The 24,368-nt window shown below is 34.2% G+C and overlaps 1 pseudogene; it reads right to left on the bottom strand.

Moving 5' to 3' along the window:
- Positions 1 to 10,919, bottom strand: part of LOC116866376 — a 45,233-nt pseudogene extending 34,314 nt beyond the window's left edge.
- Positions 10,920 to 24,368: the final 13,449 nt, after the last annotated feature.

Raw genomic sequence — 24,368 nt, 5'->3', positions numbered from 1 at the left:
TGTCTTTTTTCCATTGGACATTCTTTCCTGCTTTGTCGAAGATTAGTTGACCATAGAGTTGAGGGTCTATTTCTGGGCTCTCTATTCTGTTCCATTGATCTATGTGTCTGTTTTTGTGCCAGTACCATGCTGTCTTGATGATGACAGCTTTCAACAAAACATTCTTAAACCAATATATCTATAAAATGTAGATGTTACAAATTCTATAAAGTGATATTTTAAAGATTATGATAGAAGCACTTTTTCTTATTTCAGTAGAAATTTCTGAATTCAGTTAAATTTCAAGTATATTTACTGAGGGGATGCTATAGTTTCTAAAAGTGGGAGAATTATGGTTCTAACTTTAATACTGTAAAAAAAAGTATTTAGTAGTGAAAAAGTATAAATGAAGACAAACTAGGATGATGTCATGGAAGCAAGACAGAATAAAAGATACTTAAGGGCAGCTTAGTTACAATGTCACCAGGTTACTGATGGTGAAGTAAGCAAAGTTCATGAAAGACTTTCGGAATCAGTTGGGATCAAAATCAGGACAAAGTCATTCTGTGTTTGGTTCTTTAAAAAAAAAAAAGTTTATTTAAATTCCAGTTAGTAGACATACAATGTAATATTAGTTTCAGGTGTGCAGTATAGTGACTCAACATTTCCATGTAGTACCTGGTGCCATCAGTAGAAGTGCACTGCATAAGCCTCACCACCTATTTTACCCATCCCCCTAGTTACCTCCCCTCTGGTAACCATCAATTCTCTATAGGTAAGAGTCATTTCTTGGTTAACTTCCTTGTTTTATTTTTCCTTTGTGTGCTTGTTTTCTTTTTTTCTTAAATTCCCCATATGAGTGAAATCGTATGGTATTTGTCTTTGACTTATTTTGCTCAACATAATGCTCTCTGGCTCCATCCATATCCTTGCAAATGACAAGATCTCATTCTTTTTTATGACTAATATTCCATTGTATATACACATATATACCACATATACCCTTTCTATAACACATATACCACATCTTCTTTATCCATCCATCAGCCTATGGACACTTGGGCTATTTCAATAATTTGGCTATTATAGATAATGCTGCTATTAAACATCAGGGTACATGTATCCCTTTTAATTAGTATTTTTGTATTCCTTGGGTAAATATCCAGTAGTGCATTTGCTGGATCATATGGTAGTTCTATTTTTAACTTTCTGAGGAACCTCCAAACTGTCTTCCAGAGTGGCTGCCCCACTTTGCATTCTCACCAACAGTGCAAGAGTGTTCTCTTTTTCTTACATCCTCACCAGCACCTATTGTTTCTTATATTGTTGATGTTAGCCATTCTGAGGGGTGTGAGGTGGTATCTCACTCTGGTTTTGATTTGTATTTCCGTGATGCTGAGTGATGTTGAGCACTTATTCATGTGTCTGTTGGCCATTTGGATGTCTTCTTTGCAGAAATGTCTGTTCATGTCTTCTGCCCATTTCTTGATTGGATTATTTATTCTTTGGGTGTTGTGTTTGATAAGTTCTTTATAGATTTTTGATACTAACCCTTTATCTGATATATCATTTGCAAATATCTTCTCCCATTCTGTCAGTTGTCTTTTGGTTTTGTTAACTGTTTCCTTTGCTGTGCAAAAGCTTTTGATCTTGATGAAGTCCCAATAGTTCATTTTTGCCCTTGCGTCCCTTGCCTGTGTCAATGTTTCTAGGAAGAAGTTGCTGCGGCTGAGGTCAAAGAGGTTGCTGCCTGTGTTCTCCTCAAGGATTTGGATGGATTTCTATCTCCCATTGAGGTCTTTCACACATTTTGAGTCGAATTTTGTGTGTGGTGTAAGGAAATGGTCCAGTTTCATTCTTCTGCATGTGGCTGACCAATTTTCCCAAGACCACTGGTTGAAGAGACTATTTAGCATTGGACATTCTTTCCTGCTTTGTCAAAGATTAGTGGACCATAGAGTTAAGGGTCCATTTCTGGGCTCTCTATTCTGTTCCATTGATCTATGTGTCTGTTTTTGCGTCAGTACCATACTGTCTCGATGATTACAGCTTTGTAATAGAGCTTGAAGTCTGGATTTGGGATGCCATCAACTTTGGTTTTCTTTTTCAACATTCCTCTGGGTATCCGAGGTCTTTTCTGATTCCGTATAAATTTTAGGATTATTTGCTCCATTTCTTTGGAAAAAGTTGGTGGTATTTTGATAGGGATTGCATTTTTAAAAGATCACTTTTAGATCACCTGAAGGGTGGATTTAAGATGGAAGAGAAAGACAAGTTATTCTGTTATAAAGAAAATGAAGGAGAGAAGTAGTGTGCTACTGACAGTAAGGATACACAATGAAGATGAATTCATATTTATAATAATTGGAATGAAGTAGGACTTGGTTGATTGATTAAAATGTAGAATGGGAAAGAGACTTCTTAAAGGCTCTTAAGGACCTTGTGAATTCTTAAGGGGACTTCTTAAGAATCTCATGAATATTTGAGCATTCACAGAGATAGAAAATTCAAGATAAAGACCAGTTGGCAGGGAAGGAATGAAGCCAGGGAAATTATGTAATTAATTATAGATATATGGGACAGTTTCTTGTGGAACACCTTGGTTCCAGGAGTCCCCAAGGCAGATAAATAAGACTCTTTAGCTCAGAAGTAGATTCTAAGGTTGTGAACAAACGGTGGAAGCCCCAACCTACAGTAGAATCTTAAATCATGAGAAAGAAGTCACTGAAGTAAAGTGTTTAAAGTGAGAGAATGGATTACAGTAAACAGAAACTTGGGTCCTGCTGCCACTTAAGTGATTGTGTGGATGAAAGGAGCTAGTGATGTGGGGGTAAAGGGGTGGTACTTAGATAATGGTTTGAATGCTCGAATTGAGTCAGTCACACCTTCTGGATTTAATATGCCTCTCTGTTTCTTTTCTTACTAGCATTGTTATTTTGTGGCAGGTTGGTTTCCTCTCTACAATAAAATACTTACCCAACAATGTTATTCAGAAAGTAAAGGAGAGAGGGCATTTGGAGTATGCACAAGTGATTTCTAAAATTTTAAACACCTAATTGGTAGTAACTATGATGATATAAGGAGAAAAAGAAGAAAAGATTAGAAGGTATAAGGGGAGTGCAATGTCAAGGAAACCATGAGAGTGCACTATTTAGAAGTGTACTTTTCCATTTTCTTATGGATGTTAACACCAGGTTGATGGTGGAAATAAAAAATGCGATGCATTTTATTTAGCCTCAGTCTCTCAGGAACAGTCTGTCTTTGCACTCCAAAGACAGATGATCGCAAAGAAAATGAGGCAGCTCCTAATAAAAGTAATTATGGCATTATTTGTGAACTCTCTTAAATAGGATAAAATCCTTTCTTTCCTCACGTAGGCATATATTCTTCTATTTTATTCACAATATAATCTTTCAGTCACCAAGGGAAAATTCGCAAATGATAGGCAGAAGATGTTTAAGGACATTTGTCATAAATATATTTTATAAAGTAATGATTATAAAATCATGAAATAAAGACATAGTTATGGTCATTAACAAATATACTAACAGGAGAACCGCATTGGAAGATACCAACTTTGGTCAAATTAGTAATGCAAAGAAGACTCTTAGATTGCTAGAGACAGATAAGAATATTATCTTAGCAGTTTTGCCACTCCTTATTAAAATAGCAAATGCAATTACTGTACAAAGGAATTATCCATATGATTTAATTGTGAAGTGTAACAAATCATAGTATCAAAATGTAATTGACAGGGGCACCTGGGTGGCTCAGTGGTTTAAGCCTCTGCCTTTGGCTCGGGTCATGATCCCAGGGTCCTGGGATCGAGACCCGCGTTGGGCTCTCTCCCTGTTGGGAGCCTGCTTCCCCCTCTCTGCCGGTCTCTCTGCCTGCTTGTGATCTCTGTCTGTAAAAAAAAAAAAAAAAAAAAAAAAAAAAAAAATGTAATTGACAATCAGTGAAGTGCAGGAGCTAGCTAGGCACCTCTGAAATTTTAAGTCTTAAGATAATATTTTTTAAAAAACAAAGTCAAAACTTAATTTTTAAACTTACTTTCCTTTATTATTCAAAATAACATCAAGAATGCTGGGAATCATTGACTCCTTGATTCCATTTCTAGTAGTTTATTCTACAGAAATAATGTAAATGGAGATATCCTTATGTTCAAAGATGTTCACTACAGCATTATGTAAAGCAAGGAAAAAATAATGTCTTTGAAATTAGAAGTGTTCTAAATGTACAGTTGGTTATCCTGAGTGTCCATCATGGAAAAATTAAAAGTTACTTACATTTTATTACATTCTGCATGCTGGAATATTATGGGATAATAAAACAATATTTGTAAAGAATTTAAATAATAGAAAGTATAACATTAGTTTGTTAACCAAAAAGATTTCTTTAAATTATATTCTTTAGGCGTTCAAATATTTAAATAATAACACAGCACTTACTAAGTACCCATAAGTTCTCCATGAATTCCAATATTAACTTACTGAGTCTTTACAATGACCTATGAGTGGATACCATTATTATTTTGTCTCCCAGTGATCCTATGAGTTGCTACCATTAATATTACCATTTTAAAAAGAAAATCTGAGGGAAAGAAATTTTTGCTCTTTGTCACAGAACTATTAAGTAATGGTCAAGATTAAAACCAGTCTGTCCCAGAGTCTGTGTTGTGAACCACTAAATTCCATTAGAAATACATAGTGAAAAGAAAGACCAAGAAGAAATATCCTACACCTAGAGTATTAATAGCAATTATTCATCTCACCCTCTCATGGATTTTATTACATCTGTCCTCATCCTCTCTCCCTCCAGCATTACTCTCTCCATTTCTGCTGAATTATTTTCCATTATCTACCATTTTACTCCATTATCAGCCATTTTATAGAACAAAAGTTAAAAAAATCAAAAAACAAAATCTGTGCAAAAACATTTACATTTTAATTCTGTTTCAGCAAAACCCTCAAAAGAACTGTTTACTTACCTCCTTATTTATTCTTCAGCCCTGAAAAGAATTTGTGCTTTGTCAAGTTAGCTAACCTGGAGCTAGTTTCCTTAAATTTCCTTCCCTGTCTAATTCTAGTTTTCATGAGTTACATGAAACATTGTGAATGAGATTTAGACAATGGAAGTGAAGTCATGTTCTTTTTCACTCTAGGGAAGACAGATGAAGGGATGAGGTAATGGTGCAACTCAGGCAGGTTATATTTTTTCCAGTGGCTCCTTGGTTGGGATCTGCCACAGCTGGGCTCACAACAACTCTAGCTACTACTTCATCTCCTTCTTAAGGGTTTTGGACTTCTCGGCCTTTTGCACTCTTAAATCATTGACAAAACCACCAGCTCTTCCTGAAAGAAGTCTTTATCATTGAAACTGGAGGCTTGGAGGAGATGGGAGACTGAAACCAGTTCCAAACTTTGCTCCATCCATTCATTCTTGGATGTTCTAATTTTTCCGTGTTTCCCCTTTTCCCATCAGTGTCAATCTGGCCACTCTTCTGACTTCCTGCAACAGCTCCACATAGGGAGAGCATAATGAGTTCCCATGGTTGTTTACAATCAAATTCCTAAAATAAATTATTTACTTATTGGTTCTGTTTTTCTTATCATATCCAGACTGGTAGAAATCCTTTCAAAAATTAGTTTTATTTCAACCAAACCGACAAAAGTTTCAGAACCCACTTATGTCATGCCTTCATTTTTAAATTCAGCATATTTGAAACATTCTCTTGTTTATAGTCACTTTCTAAAAATTTTTGTCTTACAGTGAGTTTTGCCTTATTCTCTTTTGCTGGCTTCTCTTTCCCACCCAGTTTCTAAATGTTGGAGTGTTTCAAGAACCAAACTCTTAATTTCTGTCCTATGTCTAAGTGGATTCATGCATGCATCCACTTCTGTATGCTGATGACACAGCCATTTACAGCTTCTATTAGATCCCATGAGCCCTAAACTTGTGTGACGAAACTGTCTCCTTGATGTTGGATCTTTTATGTTGAGCTGTACCTTCAAATACAATGTGTGAAAAATAGAACTCTTGATTCTCTCCCTTCCCCTCCCCCAAATTCTACCTTGATCACATCTTCTCTTTCTCAGCAAATAGCACAGACCACCCAGTTGTTTAAGCCAGTTACCTGGAAGCTTTCTCGATCACTTTGTGTCTTTATAACTTTTGGTATAATTCCATTAGCTATGGAATATCCTTCGATGAAAACAGAGTAGATGTCCAAAGCTATTTCTTTGACGTCATTAAGCCTGTATAAAAAAATCACTAATGTTGATTTTATAAGAGAGAAATTTGGTATATATTTATAATAAAATGAGTTGCTAGAACTTTACTTATAAATGTTTGTTTTATTAATGAATATTTAAGATGAAATATATAAATATTAAGAAATTTTGTTTAGAGGGTAAAGATATTACTCCCTGCCTCAAATCTCTTGTTTACATATACATGAGATCTAGTAAACCACTTAACCTGCCATAATTAGTTTTCTCAATCTGTTAAAAAAAAAAAAAAAAAAGGAAAGAAAGAAAAAAGAATGTTTTTTTTATATAGGTCACTGATTGGTTTTGAATGTTATAGAAAAACATTTTTATGACAGTAGTTTTTAAATAATAAAACTCATTTTATGTTTTGTAATTCTGCTAAATGAAAACTGCAGTTTTAGATCCATTGTTAATTCTTTGTCTTAAAATTATATTTTTATTATTACTTCTAGTTTCCCTTGTTAAAAACCTGGTATCAATTCCTGCATATTTCCACATAGCCCAAAACAATTTTCTAGCATCACTAGTCTTCTTTTCCCCATATTTGGATCAATGGAAGTGCAAAAGTTAAAGATTTCATGAGAATGACCATAGTATATATATAATAGATATAGTTTCATATTATATTATGCTCAAGAAAAAAAATGCAACTGAGATCACAGGACATGACCTTTGAATCTATAATTATATATAATGTAATGACTGCCAGTTGAGGCAGGGGAATAATCAGGGTACTCATTGGAGACATTTCTCCTTAGGAAAAAACCTAGACTTTAATGACAGACTAAAGGAGCCAGTTTTTTCACGTTTATCTTCATAAGCCCTTTACTTAAACTAGGTACACCTTCTAATCTCATGTAGCCTTCCCTCCTAATTGTGAATGAATTTGTCATCATAAAATGCAGCTCTAGATTTGAGGTTCTGATAAAATGCTAATAGCCACAAGAGTAATAATATCAATGAATACATTTCCTCAGCACTTGCTCTGTGTTGAGCACTTTATATACATTACTTAATTTTATCTTTACAAAACCCTATAAAGCAGACCCCATCATTATTCTCATTACACAGGGACAAAACTGAAGCAGACCATTTTGGATGAAGAAATAACAATAAATGTGAAAGTTGAAGTTCTACTTTTTTTTTTTTCATCTTGCATGACTATATATATGGCCACTTATATATTTTTAGCATTTCTTATGCATGTTATTTTTCAATCATTAGAATCACTGAGCTTAAACCATATCATTTTATATGGTTTCTCTAATACAGAGAGAGGAAGAACTGAACAAGGACATCATGGTAGGTTTATAAAGAAATGATGCCAAAATGGTTAATGTAATTCACCAGTTCAATAAACTGGATTACATTTTAGTAGGACAAAAGATCCAAGAAAGCCTATTTATATTCATTGGCTGAAGGCTGAAACAGCAACCAAGTAATACTCTTCCTATCTTTAGGCTCATTAGCGTGGCTGTTATATTTGTTGGGTGCCATAGCATCCAGATGTTTCTGGACAGCTCAGATGATTTTTTCCCCGTGTATAGATTAAATAGTAATAAATAGCAGGTGAAAAAATTCAATCACTAGTCAAAGTTTGAGGCTTATTTTTTTCTTGCTATCTTTTGTCTTTGTATTTTTCAAAATGTTGATATCTTTATAAGATAAGCCTTGAGGACACAGGCAACTTCTTTCAAAGATGAGTATGGGGGGCACCTGGGTGGCTCAGTGGGTTAAAGCCTCTGCCTTCGGCTCAGGTCATGATCCCAGGGTCATGGGCTCGAGCCCCACATCGGGCTCTCTGCTTGGCAGGGGGCCTGCTTCCTCCTCTCTCTCTGCCTGCCTCTCTGTTTACTTGTGATCTCTATATGTCAAATAAATAAATAAAATCTTAAAAAATAAAAAGATGAGTATGGTACAGATATTAGGAATGCCACTTATTTCTTATTCGAATAATGTCCTCATCCATTCACTCCACAGACTTGGGTGATGTGATATTATGCTCCCTCCCTCTGATTATCCCTTAAGGAAATCCAGTAGTAAGTGCTCTAATAATATTACTTTCTCATTAACCTGTTCTTTCTTGGTTCTACAATAGACAGTATCACTTCCCTGAAGAGAATATTATAGGTGCACTATAGAGAATAATTAATACTTCTCTGGCAGAATATTCACTTCTAATATTTCATCTTATCTGTCATCTAACTGAATAATAGGCACACATTATTATATTTTTTTTCTAACAGAAAATCACAGATTTATACATATATATATTAATGATACTGGAAAGTCAAAATAGCATATAGAAGAAATAAAACTAAGATATATTTCCAAAATACAATTATACTACTATATCACCATAATAAATAATCAACATTACATTCCTTTTTTGTTGGTGGTATTAATTTATCTTATTACATTCTCTTTATTTAATTATTCAAAGCATAATTGTGATCTTGACAGATTTTAGAGATAAGGAAGGTCTTTAATAACATATTTTACCTTATTTGTGTATGTGGGGGGGTTATGTACATGTACATTTGAAACAGATGTTATTAACTCTGTCTTCTTTATATATATTTATACTCCAATCAAAATAAAAAATTATCATAATCATTCTCATCATGACATTAAGCACTAAAGAACTGTCTGATTGCAAATGTCAATCTTGCGGTTACTGAACAATGGGAATTGATTTTAAGTAGCTTACCCCATAGGACTTTGCAAGTTACAGAAGACACCTCTCTCTGGATACATATGTCAAAGAAACATGGGGAGTTAGAATAAAAACATTAAATCATGAATAGCTTGTGAAGTATCTCCAGAATAGAGCAGTCAAAGGCACATGCATGTCAGTACATTTTATAGTCAGGGATCAAGACAGATACATAATTAAGGTGAAGATCAAGGAGAGTAGCTGTGGGAGCTTGATGTCCTGACTAGGTGATGATTTACTAACTTAATTATTTCAGAATCTTCCCAGGAAAACGGGGGTATCTGCTTTTTAATAGATGTTGTTCTCAAATGTGCCACTGGGTATTTGTTGACATACACAAATAATTATATCCTATTCAGTTTAAAAATATGTCAGGATACTCGATGGTAGGTTCAAGTAAATACCTTTGGATTTCCTTTGCTTAATTAGAAAATTCACATAAATTGCTTCCCCCCTCCCTTTTTTTTTTTTTAGTCTTTTCAGCTCTGGCAGTCAGACAGCCAAGCTTGCTGAACTGATGAACACTGCTTTCTCTAAGATGTTTAATGTCAGAAACATGCAAAAATACAGAGTTTGAAAAAACTATGGTACTTTTCATAGGCTTCAACTGGGACTTTTTTTTAACCTGGATTTTAAAAGCAAATAATATCATGAACTAAATAAAAATGATTAAATATCTTACCTTTGATTGGATAAGGGAACATAAAAGGGAATATATATGTGTAGGTATAAATATCTATATTCTTGCAAACTTTAGTACAATGAAGATTGTTGTTTTTCATCTTAAAAGTAAGAATGTTTAGGTACTTTACCCAATGGAGTGTTCTTATGCAAATAGATGGACAAGAAAAGTGAAAGATGAAAGATTTCTTACTAAAACTGGCAGTTTCCTCTAAAGAAGATTAATAATTTACTACCATCTTCATTTCACTCTCTAATTCTACTTTACTTCCTTTTAGAGCCTGTGATGCTGTAATTTCCTTATCTCTTTCTTCCTCTTTTAGCAAACATCTTGTCAAAATAGGGAAGTTTTACTTCAGACCATTATAAAAACAAAACAAAAATAACAAAAAACAAAACAAAAATAACAAAAAACAAAAAACAAAAAAGATGAGGCTCATATTCAATTAAATAAACTTAAAAATTGTGTACAGAACATTGCTATTTCCCATGGATTATTATTTTTAAATATTAGTCAACTATTCCAGTAATCACTTCAGTAACATTTGAGAGAATGCTTCTTTGAAAATGCCATGTCCTCTAAAATGATAGACTTCTTTCTTTTCCCCAATTTTTATTTTTTACCAATTTTATCAGGAATCTAGAGCTGCAGCAATAACTGGACAGTAGACCAAAAATTAATTAAGTTAGTTTTTTCATGTAAAATATTTCACTTTTTGTTTTGTTCTTAGTAAAGAGCACAATCTTAATATCGTGATAACTGAGAAATACCGATGGGCAGAGTGATTTCATCAGACTCCCTGGCAGTTGCAGCTTAGTTTCTCACTCCTTTTATGGTCTTGAGCTATCTCCATAAATGCACCCCTCCTGGTAACCATAGGAACAGCATCCACTGTGATTTCTTGAAGTAGAAGAACAGCTAGTGCCTAAAGACATCTATGAGGAAATATATGAAAGTAATTACATCCTAATTATTATATATGATATCTCACATTGTATATTAGATGTTAATGTCCTCTGTGCCTGAATGAAAAATTAGATCTGTGACCTTTCCTCTGCAGATGATTCTGATGGATGATATTGAAAGCAAATTCTTGAGATTTGGGGTAAAGAAAACTAATGAAGGCAATAAAGCCTTTTAATTTTATTCATGATGGAGCTTGTGAGTTTAAAGCTTTATTTTAAAGTCTTGTCTTTGGCTACTTCAAATACATCTACTGGCAGATGAAAACTCACCTAGTGATTTTTGCTTCTGCAAGCCGGGACACCATTTCAGAACCCTTTTCAATATCCCCTGTACTGTTACAAAGAACAGTAAATACCTTGAAAATAATGTGCTAGACAAATTGGTTTATAAATATTTGTCTGTTATATAATTTGCTAATACTTAATAGAAACCATATAGAAATAGAAACCAAGAAATATATTTTAATGATTCACTGTATTTTTCTCTCCTGTGTACTTATTCTATACATTAAAACGTCATGCTTTCTTCAAAAAAGAAGATATTAAGTGATAATTAACTTTATATCTTTATAACTTTAATTTATATTTAATAGATTTTTATAGTAGCAAATTCTTAATTCATTATTTAGTTAAAGTATGAATTAATATGGACCATTAAGACATCTACCTTCAGGATCTGGAAGTAATTTTTCTTCCTTATTATATAATTTTCATAGCATTACTTGATTAGTAAATATGAATAATTCACAAATGAAAAATGTATAAGAATTTGGTGAGCATTAAATGAGAAATTTCTTGTGGTATAAACTTTATAGTTTAGTCGAGCAGCATAAGAATCACAGTCTTTACAAATTCTCAAACATTGTTTTAACTAACAAATATAAAAAAATGTTTCCCTTCAAAATAGGAAGTTTTGGTGACACCTAGGTGGCTTAGTCGGTTGGGTGTCTGCCTTTGGCTCAGGTCATGATCCCAGGGTCCTGACATCAAGCCCCGTGTTGGGCTCCCTGCTCAGCAGAGAGCCTGCTTCTTCCTCTCCCTCTGCCTGCTGCTCTGCCTGCTTGTGCTCTCTCTATCAAATAAATCTTAAAAATAAAAATTAAATAAAAATAGGAAGTTTTCAAGTGGATTATTATGTTTAATTAATTAGAAGTGGATGAAGTATATGAAATAGGGCTTCCTGTTCGGACAAAATGATAAAGTCATATTCTTAGTATTCCAACTCTTATTCCTGCACAGGATCAGAAGATCAAAGAGTATGTTAACTTTGTATCATTGGTGTCTCTCCTGCTATATCCTTGCCTTTGCACTATTACTTATTGTTAAAAGAGTAAATGGGGCACCTGGGTGGCTCAGTCAGTTAAGCATCTGCCTTTGGTTCAGGTCTGATCCCAGGTCCTGGGATCCAGCCCCAAAGGAGGCTCCCTGCCTAGTGGGGAGCCAGCTTCTACCTCCTCCTCTGCCCTTCCCCCATGCATGCATGCTCCCCCCAAGCTCGTTCTCTAAAATAAATAAAATCTTAAAAAAAAAGAGTAAGTGCATGCATCTCTCTAAATATAGAGACTTAGATGTCCCTCAAAGAGCCTATAAGACTTTACAGTCATCTCCAGAATCTCCTTGCTCCAGAAAAAGCAACCTTAGTTAACCACCGAAATCAGTAATAAGTAAAATATGAGTCTCTGCTCTCCAGATTACTGACCAGTCAGGCTGGTCAGGCTGCTGACTAAACTCCTGTTATGATGCAGGATCTCTGCTTCTCACAGATTTTGATGAATGTGTCAAGATTAGGATGTCCACAACAGTGAACCAAGAAATAGTGTAAACCAAATAATTTCTACCCCTTTTTTCCTACTTACAGTTTGCCCTTATTCCTTCTTTTTCTCTAAGCTTTAATTAGAATCTTCTTGATTACAAAAACTCTGAACCTTTTAGAAATGATTGAGATACAGTTCTGTTGGGAAAATAGGAAATCATGCCCTCCCTAAAGACAAAATAAAGAATTTGCATTAATAAAGAAGAGGAAGATAATTATTTTGTATGCATATCGTTACATGTACGCAGACAGTCCAGGAGAGATTGCAAAGTGAAGACATCCTAGGGTGTGGAGGTGGAGAAGTTGCCACCTCCCCTCCTTTAATTAAATAAAAGGAAATTTCACTGTTTTATAGTTCCTTCCCCAGCAGAATACCTTGGGCCCCATAAGCATATGTCTTTCTCCAGCAGTCTTCAGTTTACTGCATATCAACTATAGTAAATACATAATATAGTAAATAAGCTGTAATTCACTAGATTCCCTATTAAAGTAATATCAATAAAAGTCATACTGAGAAGCATGGAATATGGGTTTTTGGTCATGAAGCCTTCTTCATGAAGATTCTTACAAGTCTAAGAAATTAGGGCACTTTATGCCAGGATAAATGTATCCTGGTTTTACATCTTTTCTTGAGAAATGGGGAAAGACTAAACCATCATGTCTGTATGGGAAACAGAAACAACATCTTTAACAATAAAGGTGCTGAATGCTGAAGAATTGATTTTGTTTTTAATTTTGATGTAGAAAACAGTTGAGATGAATGATTATTACAGTATGGTATGTCTGCTCAATTGTTCCTCATATCAAGTCCTAAGTAAATTATATAAGCACTTTTATAAATAAGCACTTTTTGTTCATTTAGACATAATTTTTGTTACTGTAACCAATTTTTCTAGTATTTAATGGTTCCAGTACTATTTATTTCATTTTATTCTTATAACCATATGAATTCAATATTATTAGAGTATCTTATTCATAGTAAAAAATAGTTTTAGAAATATGAGTTGACTTGCTCAAAGTCATGCAGCTAGTAAGTGACAAAGTCAAGTTTCTGACACTGAAGTCACAGCTCAAAAAAGAAGGTCATGTTTACAGTTATATTAGTATCAGACACATAAAAGTGAAATGTGGGGGCACCTGGATGGCTGAATTCATTTAGCTTCCAACACTTGATTTCAGCTCAGGTCTTAAGCTCAGGTTTATGAAATTGAGCCCCATGTCAGGCTTCCTGCTGGGCATGGAGCCTGCTTAAAGTTCTCTCTCTCCTTCTCCCATGGACCCTTCCCCCCCCAACTCAGTAACACACTCTCTTTCAAAAAAAGTGAAATGTGAATCACAGTCTTTGAATTACAAGAACATATAATACTACTTTGAGGGATTAGGGAAGGGTAATATAAATACATAGTCTTAAAACATTGCTTAACTATTATGAAGTAGTAATTAACACCAAATCGTATAATGCAAGAAATAGATGCCGTATGGATTTGAAGAAATAGATCATAAATGTCGAAATGTTTAGGTAAATATTCATGATGGATGTGGCACTTACACTGGACTATGAAAGTCAATTAAGATTTTGAGACATATGGGAAATAGGAGCAATCAAGTCATCATTTTAGTTGTGCTTCCTATCTAATTCTTAGAGAATCCCAGGTGTTCTGCATGAGGGACTTAGACTAAGTAAAATCTGAAACCACATGAAAAGATCTCAAGATCCTTTTTCTGGGTGCTTTTTGTTGTTGTTTGTTGTTTTAACTTTTGTTTTTATCACTTAACAGAGCTGTTTTTCTCAGAGCCAGGTAAGATTTTAACCCCTTCTTTTGTCAAACTCAGGCCCCAACTACTTGTGTTTTCCTTCATTCACAACCTTCACTTGTCCTCCACTTACAAAACAAGACCGAAGAACTTCTCAAATAGATTACTCATGAGAAATGGAATTTTCAAGACAGCAACAGAAGTGTCTTTCATAAATCACAGATCAAAATGTTCAGCATAGAGGGGGGCAAATACAAATAGACTATGTTCATAATGGCAATTCTAAGAGTAACTTTTTACCCCCATTTTTATCAGAAGTTTTAGCTCGTCACATTATAGTATCTTTTAAGTAGCATAAATTCTGAGTACTTTGGTTTACATAAATTTGCATCAGTGGATTAATCCATGGAGTTTAAGTATTTATCAGATTTTAACCCATCATTTGAGTACAATAATTATGTCAAAATATGTGCTTTATAAATGCAAACAATTTAAAATGACGTATCTTTGCTTTTCTTACCTGAAAACAATTTCAGCTCCAATGACTGGCTAACATCAACATTAGAAATGACATAATGAAAATATGAATTTTATTTACTCTAAAAACTAAATGAACACTTAATATAAATTTCAACTATTAAACTAATATAAAATAAGCAATATTTATAGTATAGTGTTGTATTTTTATCTTTAGGGCATCTGAATAATAGAGCAACATAAGTGGGGCAAGTAAAGCAACATGAACTGTGACAAACCATGAAAGAATGTATGAATGTTTAAACTATGCATTAAATACATGGAGCTAGGATGAATCATAGAAAAGTAATAACCCAAGTAAGATTATTCAGTTAGAGAAGGACTTAGAAAACCTGCAGTGTAAACATGATTTTGAACATGAGGTAAAGAGCATGTCTAATTGAAGAGAGGATCTAAAAAGTTAATGCAAGGTGGCAGAGATAGAATGAAAATCAAATTCATTGAGCATTACAAATGTAGCAGGGACTCTGTTAAATTCAGTATTCTTGATTGAATACAGCAAATTAACCCAAGGTACAGAGAGACCCCAAATTTTGTCTTGTTGGTGCTATTACAACATATCAAAAAATCATGATATATTTAAATTTCTGACTTTGAGAAAGTCATTGCTTTGCAGTGTTAAAAGTCATGAAATGTAATATATTCTTCATGAACTAGAAAGATACATTAACAAATTATAGCTACTTAAGATTTATATTAATAATATAATATTAATAAAAAATAATATAATAATATTGATTATATTAAGATTTATATTAATTTAGTAATATTTTTGTTACAGCTCAGCCATGTATATAGGGACCTATTAAAATATATTGGGGGGCACCTCAGTGACTCAGTTGGTTAAGTGTCAGACTCTTAATCTCATCTCTCTTTATCTCAGAGTCATGAGTTCAAGCTCTGTGTTGGGCTCCATGCCATTTAAAAAATAGTACATGAGAAATATGAAAAGATTTTTTAAAAAAGCAAGATATTATTCTTGTGTTTTTTGTTTTGTTTTGTTTTGTTTATAGGAACCATCAGAAAAATGCTACATGTTGCACTTTATAATTTTAAGATTTAAAAAGTAATTATAAAAAAAAACTAGGCAAGAGTATTATTGATAATAATATCATTATCAGATTAATGAAATAATGAGCAAGTAATGGTCACAATAATCAATTGGACCTGTAACAATTTTCCTCCATTTTAATTTTTCTTTTATGAGAGAGAGCTCATGCATGTGCCCTAACAAGGAATTGGAGATGCAGAGAGAGAGGGAGAAGAAAATCCCAAGTAGGCTCCATACCCAGCAAGAAGCCCAAGGCAGGGTTCTATCTTACGACCTGGAGATCATGACCTGAGCCGAAATCAAGAGCTGGATGCTTAACTGAGTGAGCCACCCAGGTGCCCCTTCCTACATTTTAATTTTAGGATTAATTCATAAATAGCAAAAATACTAATAGCAGAAATTTATTTTAAAAATCCTGAGAATAATCTGGGCTTAATACAAATTTAATTGACATAATTTAATTATGTTCATTCATTTCTACTGCATTTCATGTGAATAATTGATATTCAAATTGATAAACATGCAATATGCAAATATTGATTAATTCACAAAAGAAAGGAAATGCTTGATTTATTAAAGTCTGGTTTGAACATGCCATTTATTAAGTTTGACTTGTTCTCAGTAAGTCTAGCATTAGGATATTCATTCTAATCAACTCCCAAGTTTTTCAAAATGAAAGGAGAATATTCTATAAAATCATAAGACTTACATTGGTGGATAAATAATGCCAAATTATAGATATCTGTACTAATGACTTTTAGGATATATTTGATGTCTGATATCACCATCATGATGTGGTTACTTGGTATCAATTGTATACCTGCAATATACTAAGTATTTTGCCTATTTTCACATTTTATTTTGAGGGCCAGTATGTTTGAGAAACTTGCTTAAGATCACATACATTTAAAATGGTGACATCTTGGTTTGTCTCTCCAAACCAAGTATCTAGTCTCTGATTTTCTATGTAGAATCCACTTAGGAACTTCCTGTGTAACTATAAGGATCCTCTACTTTACTCTGAATTTAATTATTTACTAGTCAGAAATTCACTGAATTTTGAAATTGTTCTTCCTCTTCTCTATCTCCTCACACCTGCATGCTGGTGGGAGGAGACAGGGAAAGAAAAGAGCGTATCCATATTTGCAAGTTTGTGGCAGCAACAAATTACTTTGTCTCAATTACTGAGACAAAGTCATATTCCATGGTCCTGAAAAATGAAAGGTATGATAATGTAGTATAAGTGGGTGGGGGAGAGGTTAATTGAGGATGTCTTCCTGTTTTTTTGCTACTTGGTAGGTACTGAAGGCTAGTAATGACCCTTGAGCAAAATCTAATTTTTTTTTTTTTTTTGAGACTGAAATGTGACACAGGTTTAATTAACTCTTGGGTGGTTGCGTCAGCCTTTTTTCCATCATTTCTCATACTTACCTATAATTGCCCCATTTCATTTTTACATGTCCAAAAAAAGGCATTCTTATTAATAATTATTATATTAATAAAAAATTAATGGATTTTTCAAAATTCTATGTAATGGTAAAGCATTATCGCTTAAATTGTTTTTAAATTGTTCAATCTTCAGAACAATTATTTGAAATAGAGATAAATTATTATCTTTATTTTTGCATGGGGGACATTAGGAAAGGCCACATCATCAGAGGAAAGAAGAATAGCTTTCTTTCTTATTTTTGTTTCAATAGATTTGTTTTCATTGGTGGCACTTAACACAGTTTATGAATAACACATGGGCATAGAGTAAATTAAACCATATTGAACATTAATGTACAAATAACCCAAACAAAACCAGTGAAATCAGAGATAAATGAATCATAACTCTTGCAAAGTTTATTTTTTAGAACACTTTAACTGTGTATCAATTATTGCAGTGTTGCAATTTTAATAAATAATGTGATTTTTTAGAGAAAAGAACACATAAAAATCAATGCAAAGCTGTAGTTTAGCCCCAAGGATTTAACAGCAAGCTTTGTTTTTCTCCTCATAGTAAGACCTTACTGAAACATAGATTTTTCAGAAGCAATAAGAACAAAGCTTTGCATGTATCATCATATTGTCACTTCTCCCTTTTTGACTGTCTTTGTTCATAAACTTCATATATTATTGAATTTGTTTATTTTACTATGTGGTTGAATTACTTGTAACTAGGAACTGGGGATTTCTAATCCTCTTAAGCCAAATTATTTTCCTTCTCAACTATGCACTAATGCACTCATGATTTCTTGTTGATAATACATGTTCTTTAATTGGCACTTTCCCTTATACAGTAGGGCTTATCTGGTTTCAGATGTCTTCTGCCTTGCTTGTACTTTCCCTCAGGTATGAATTATGAGGACCATCAACATGTGGAACGGAGTGGAAAATTAAACCAGCTTACATCAACTTATTTCATATTCTTATTTTTTTCCCTGCTGAGAAAAAAGTCTCACCTTATATATATTATAGAATTTACCAATGGCATATTTGCGTCAGGATTAGAGATGCTTAGAGCATCACATCTACTTAGTCCATTTCAAACCTTTGTTCACTCACTGCTTACATCAGACATTAGCCTAAATTTTGCTTTTACACGAAGAGTAGAGGGAAAAGATCAAGATGACTAACACATTTTTGGCTAGAGTCATAAAACAATTATTTTTTTAGAAGTAAACACCTTTTTAAAGTATTTGAGCTAGAGTAATCTAAATCTTTTTTAAATTTTATGTACACAAATTTCTGTATCCATAAACTTGGTTTCATTATAAGATGTCCTAAAGGCATTTTATCATGTATTAAGTTACACCACACTTTATTACATTCATATAGACATTATATACATATGAATGTAATAACAAAATATATGTACTTTTATGTGTACATAAAAATTAAAGCAACAGAGCTTACCCTATGTATAGGCATATATATTATATATAAATATGGTTATTTTTATTGAGGAATATTTTTATAGCCAATGTAATCTAATTGACTTTAGCCAAAAAATGAGGAAATGTTCATCTTTGAGCAAAGTAACTTCCTGGGGAATCAGTTAAAATCATTTGTTCTAATTATACGTGGTAATCAAATGAGTTAACTTGTTTTGATGGATTTCTGTTTATAATACAAATTATAAAAATAAATGACTTTAGTTTTAAAGTAGGTAATTATTGGCCCTCTGACTTTAACCCAATTCAGTAATCACAAATCAAATAATGTATAAGATTCCAAATTAATAGCTCCCAAGCAAATTCTACATAACAATATAAGCTCTGTAAGGATGATCTGCTATATCCCAGAGCATATCTAATATCTTGTCATATGAGAAGTGCTCAATGGACATTTGGTGAAAGAAGTGAGGAAGGGACTGTTTTCAGTAACAATTCAGAAGATACGTACCAGAGACTTCTTTCTTACCATCTGAGAAGACTCCTCTCAAGGTTATTCTTATTCTGGTTGACAGTCAAAGATAAAAGAGCAGGTCTGGCATAAATGCCTCTGCCTCTTCTCTCCTTTATTATTAATTCCTCTCCTGCTATCTGCCTTCTTTCCTCCATATCTGTCAAGTCCAGGTCATGGTCTCAAGTTTACTAATCATTTCAGCACTGTTACAGTATTTAGTGTATCATACTAAAATTATTCTGGTTCCACACAGATCATTCCTTTCCCCCAAGGTAGGATTGTTAGTATCAGGTTTAGGATATTAATTCAATTATGGGGCTGTGATCCCTACGTTATCTTGAAGTTCAATGTCAGGCCTTCTTTCTACCTAGTCACACCTATTTGACATTTCTAGTCATTCTTTACTACTCTTACTATGATATTTACATTTTTTTCTAACAATCTATTTTCACCCCTCTACCTACAACACAGCAGGAAATGTTATGATTCATAGAAATACTAAATAGACTTCATAAGAGAAACAGTACACCCCTATAGAACTACTAATCTGTATATTCACAATAGATAATCTAGCACAAAACTCAGTGTCTAGTGCATTGTAGGCTATCACTGAATATTTGTTGAATGATTGAATAATTGTATAACAATTTTTCCATATATGTATGACATGTTAACTTAGAACTAAAAAAACCATACCATCTGCATTTTTTTTTTTTCTGTTTTCTAAAGCATTCTAGCAGGTAACCAGTTGATCTAGAGGAGTAACAGATGATTAACAAAGCAGTTTTTTAAAAAGGAAAAATTTATTCCTGTTTTGACTTCAAAAATGTTAAATTGCTTCATTAGGAAACTATCCCTCATAAATTTAATTCTCCCTGTAGTTTTATGTAATGGATTCTTTAGAACAAGTGTATGATGCATTAAGGGAGGTCATGCCTTTTAGGTCAAAACTGACTCTTATCAAGACTCAAAAGCCAAGAAAAGGAAAAATGTAAGCTGCATACTTTCTAGACCTGATGCTCCTGAGTCTAGCAATAGTGCCTAGAACTGACAGAATCCATAACATTAATGAATAGAACATGGTGTCTAAGGACAATTTCAAAAGAAACATTCTATCATTTTTGTCAACAGTGAAAGGACCTTCAGAATAAATGTTTCTATGATATAAAACAAATCTATAAAAATAAATATGTCAATGTATTTGTTAAAAAAAAAAAAAAACCTTACTCAGTAATCCTTCAAGCTCATTGATCACTACAGTATCTCCCAAATGGTTATCCAATATCCTTTATTCAGTTCAAAAATAGTTCTTGGTTACATGACTATCTATATTCCTTGCAAGAAACATCTCAGTTTATAGAAAATATACTTTTAATTTATTAAGATAGCAGGAAAAAGCATAACTTCTAGTTGAAATTTCTGTATGATTAAAACATCAGCAGAAATTTAGAGACGATTTGGTATCCAGTTAGGTATAGCGTAGCTAATTTTCTAATTAGAGAATTGGAAAACCAAAGCTGAATAACAGGAGATATATGGACATATATATATATGCATATATATATATGTATGTATATGTATATGGAGGAAGCAGGCATGTAGTTTGCGATAATATTGATGAAATTTCAAGGAATAAAAACAATGGAATAAGGATATTGAAATGTTGCATATAATACTCTATATTTTAATACCTTATCCCAAAGAAATTTGTGCTATTTGTTTCTTTAACAAATTAAGAAAGCATAAATTAGAGTAGAATATTTCTAGTAACAAAACTAGACTTGCTTTGAATTTATGATATACATTCTCCAGGAATATTATACACTCTATATGAAGTATTCTTTTTACTTATCCACTCTTTAGAGAACCACAGAATTTTACTGTTATCTGTGATTTGAAAATACATTAAAAATCCATTGTTATTTCTTTAGGATTTTTCCCCATGTCCCTAGAAGAAATTAGTTGAGAAAATGTATTCTCAGCTAATAAGCACTTGAATTTTACACCAGGTTTTGTTTTGGGAATCTTTTTTCATAAGGAGCAAGGGAACAAAGAAAAATATAAGTATAAAAAAGTGTAAGAATATCTACATATAGTTGAGTACCTGTAGAACAACAATCCCCTGAAATAGATAGATGGGAATTGTAGAAGTCTGACAAATTGGTTTCTAGCTGCTCAGCATGCTGAGTTTTGGTTACTGCATTATTATAATGAATATTCTTATAAAACCAACTGAAACTAGGTCACAGCATGCCAGTTGTGAACCATCGTGTTTGTGAGGTTATTTGAGAAAGAAAATTCTAATTGTTATTGTTAAGTAAAGGCACACTCTACTTTTAGCCCTCACTTTCAAGCAGATGCCCAGAGCAATTCAGCTATTTTTTTAGGCTACACAGCAATGAGTTTGGAAGGAAGGAAAGACTTTTCAGGGGACAAAAAAGTCATCTTTGTGGCACATAATGAAAGTTAGCTGCTATTAACAATGGTCTTCTTTGTCATTTACTGGTTCATAATCCTTTTTTAGTTTGGCAAGAATAGAAGCAGGGACACGAAATGAGAGTCTGGGCCAGTCACTATGGTGTTCATGCCAGGCATTTATCCTCTTATCTGACTCTAAGAATATATGGAGCATCCTGCAAATATTCCAAGTATGGTCAGATTACCTATTTCACAGTCCCTTTGCATCTCCTTATCATAGTGTAAAGCCTAGGTAGAAATTGCAAGAAATATCCATTTCTTAGCATTTATATAACCAAATATTTAGAACCAACTCTTTAAAAATAATAAAACCCTAATCAAGACATTTATATGCATGCCACTTGCTTAAGTTTTCATATTTTTTATATAAAGGGGAAAACAATAATAAAATAAATGTATGCCAGTTATTTTAATGATCATATTTTCCTGAACACTGTGCCACCATCCCCCAACTGACATTCACATGGATGTAGCACTTAGAAGGTTCTAGTTTCACTTTAAAAATGTAAAGAGCTTGGAAGTCATTCTCAACCTTGCAACAAGAAGGAAAAAAAAAGATAAAAACAGAATATCAAAAGATTTTCATGCACCTATCAGTATATTATGGTTATATGGCAAATCACTATACTGAAGTTTGAAAAGATAGACAAATAGGCAAGTGCCAATCAAAAGGAATTGGCTTACATAATTTTAGGGACTGGATAGGCAAATTTGGAAACTATAGGGCAGGCCATCAGGAAAAGCAAGCTGAAACTCTTGGACACTTCTGAAGCAGTTATCTATAGGCAGAACTTTGAGAAGCCTCAGCTGTGCTCCTACAACTTCCCATTGGATTGAATCAGGTTTACCCAGTTCATCTAGGATAATCTTTTCTTTTTCCTTTTCCTTTTTATTTTTTCTGTTTTGTTTTGTTTTTAAGATTTTATTCATCTGAGAGAGAGGATGGAAAAAGTACACAAGCAGGGAGAGAGGCAGAGGGAAAGGGTAAGGGAGACTCAGACTCAGACTCCTGGCTGAGCAACCAGGGAGCTCAATGTGGGTCTCGATACCAGGACCCAGAGATCATGACCCAAGCCCAAGGCAGATGCTTAACCATCTGAGCCACCCAGGTGCCCTGATAATCTCTTATTAAAGTCAACTGAATTTGGACTTTAACCTAATTTACAAGATACCTAAATTAGTGTTTGAACAGGTAACCTGCCCAAGTTAACACATGGAGTTGATCATAATGAAGTATTAAGATCAGCCTATATTCAAGGCAAAGACAGCAATGTCAGAGAATTTGTAGTTATATAAAAATTGCCACACACTGGGTTTCAATAAATTTTTATTTAAATCTGAAAAGACGTCTTTGGTTAGGTTTATTCCCAGGTATCTTATGGTTCTTGGTGCTATAGTAAATGGAATCGATTCTCTAATTTCCCTTTCTGTATTTTCATTGTTAGTGTATAAGAAAGCCACTGATTTCTGTACATTGACTTTGTATCCTGCCATGTTACTGAATTGCTGTATGAGTTCTAGTAGTTTGGGGATGGAGTCTTTTGGGTTTTCCATATAAAGAATCATGTCATCTGCAAAGAGAGAGAGTTTGACTTCTTCATTGCCAATGTGGATACCTTTTATTTCTCTTTGTTGTCTGATTGCTGTTGCTAGGACTTCTAATACTATGTTGAACAAGAGTGGTGAGAGTGGGCATCCTTGTCGTGTTCCTGATCTGAACGGGTCTTTCATAGATAGATTTGATGAAGTTCACGAATGTTCCCTCTATCTCTATACTTTGAAGCGTTTTAATCAGGAACGGATGTTGGATTTTGTCAAATGCTTTTTCTGCATCAATTGAGAGGACCATGTGGTTCTTCTCTCTTCTCTTATTGATTTGTTCTATCACATTGATTGATTTGCGAATGTTGAACCATCCTTGTAGCCCAGGGTTGAATCCCACCTGGTCATGGTGGATAATCTTTTTAATGTGCTGTTGGATTGGGGGAGGAGTCAAGATGGCGGAGAAGTAGCAGGCTGAGACCACTTCAGGTGCGGGAGATCAACTAGATAGTTTATCTAAAGATTGCAAACACCTACAAATCCAACAGGAGATCGAAGAGAAGAACAGCAATTCTAGAAACAGAAAATCAACCACTTTCTGAAAGGTAGGACTGGCGGAGAAGTGAATCCAAAGCGACGGGAAGATAGACCGCGGGGGGAGGGGCCGGCTCCCAGCAAGCGGCGTAGCAACGGAGCACAAAATCAGGACTTTTAAAAGTCTGTTCCGCTGAGGGACATCGCTCCAGAGGGTTAACTGGGGTGAAGCCCACGTGGGGCCAGTGTGGCCTCAGGTCCCGCAGGGTCACAGAAGGATCGGGGTGTCTGAGTGTCGCAGAGCTTGCAGGTATTAGAACGGGGAAGCCGGCTACAGAGACGGAGCCGAGGAGTGAGCTCACAGCTTGGGCTTACCTTGAACCGGTCTCAGGCTCGGTCAGCTCGGAGCGCGGCCAGAGGCCAGGCAGACGGGAGTAATTGGGCGCTGTTCTCTGAGGGTGCACTGAGGAGTGGGGCCCCGGGCTCTCGGCTCCTCCAGGCCGGAGACTGGGAGGCCGCCATCTTCATTCCTGTCCTCCAGAACTCTACGGAAAGCGCTCAGGGAACAAAAGCTCCCGAAAGCAAACCCAAGCGGATTACTCAGCCTGGCCCCTGGTAAGGGCGGTGCAACTCCGCCTGGGGCAAAGACACTTG

Source organism: Lontra canadensis, unplaced genomic scaffold (assembly GCF_010015895.1).
Source record: "Lontra canadensis isolate GAN:19392208 unplaced genomic scaffold, GSC_riverotter_1.0 scaffold9, whole genome shotgun sequence".
NCBI lineage: Eukaryota > Metazoa > Chordata > Mammalia > Carnivora > Mustelidae > Lontra > Lontra canadensis.
Note: the sequence above shows the minus strand (reverse complement) of the source record. Positions and strands in the feature narration are given on the sequence as shown.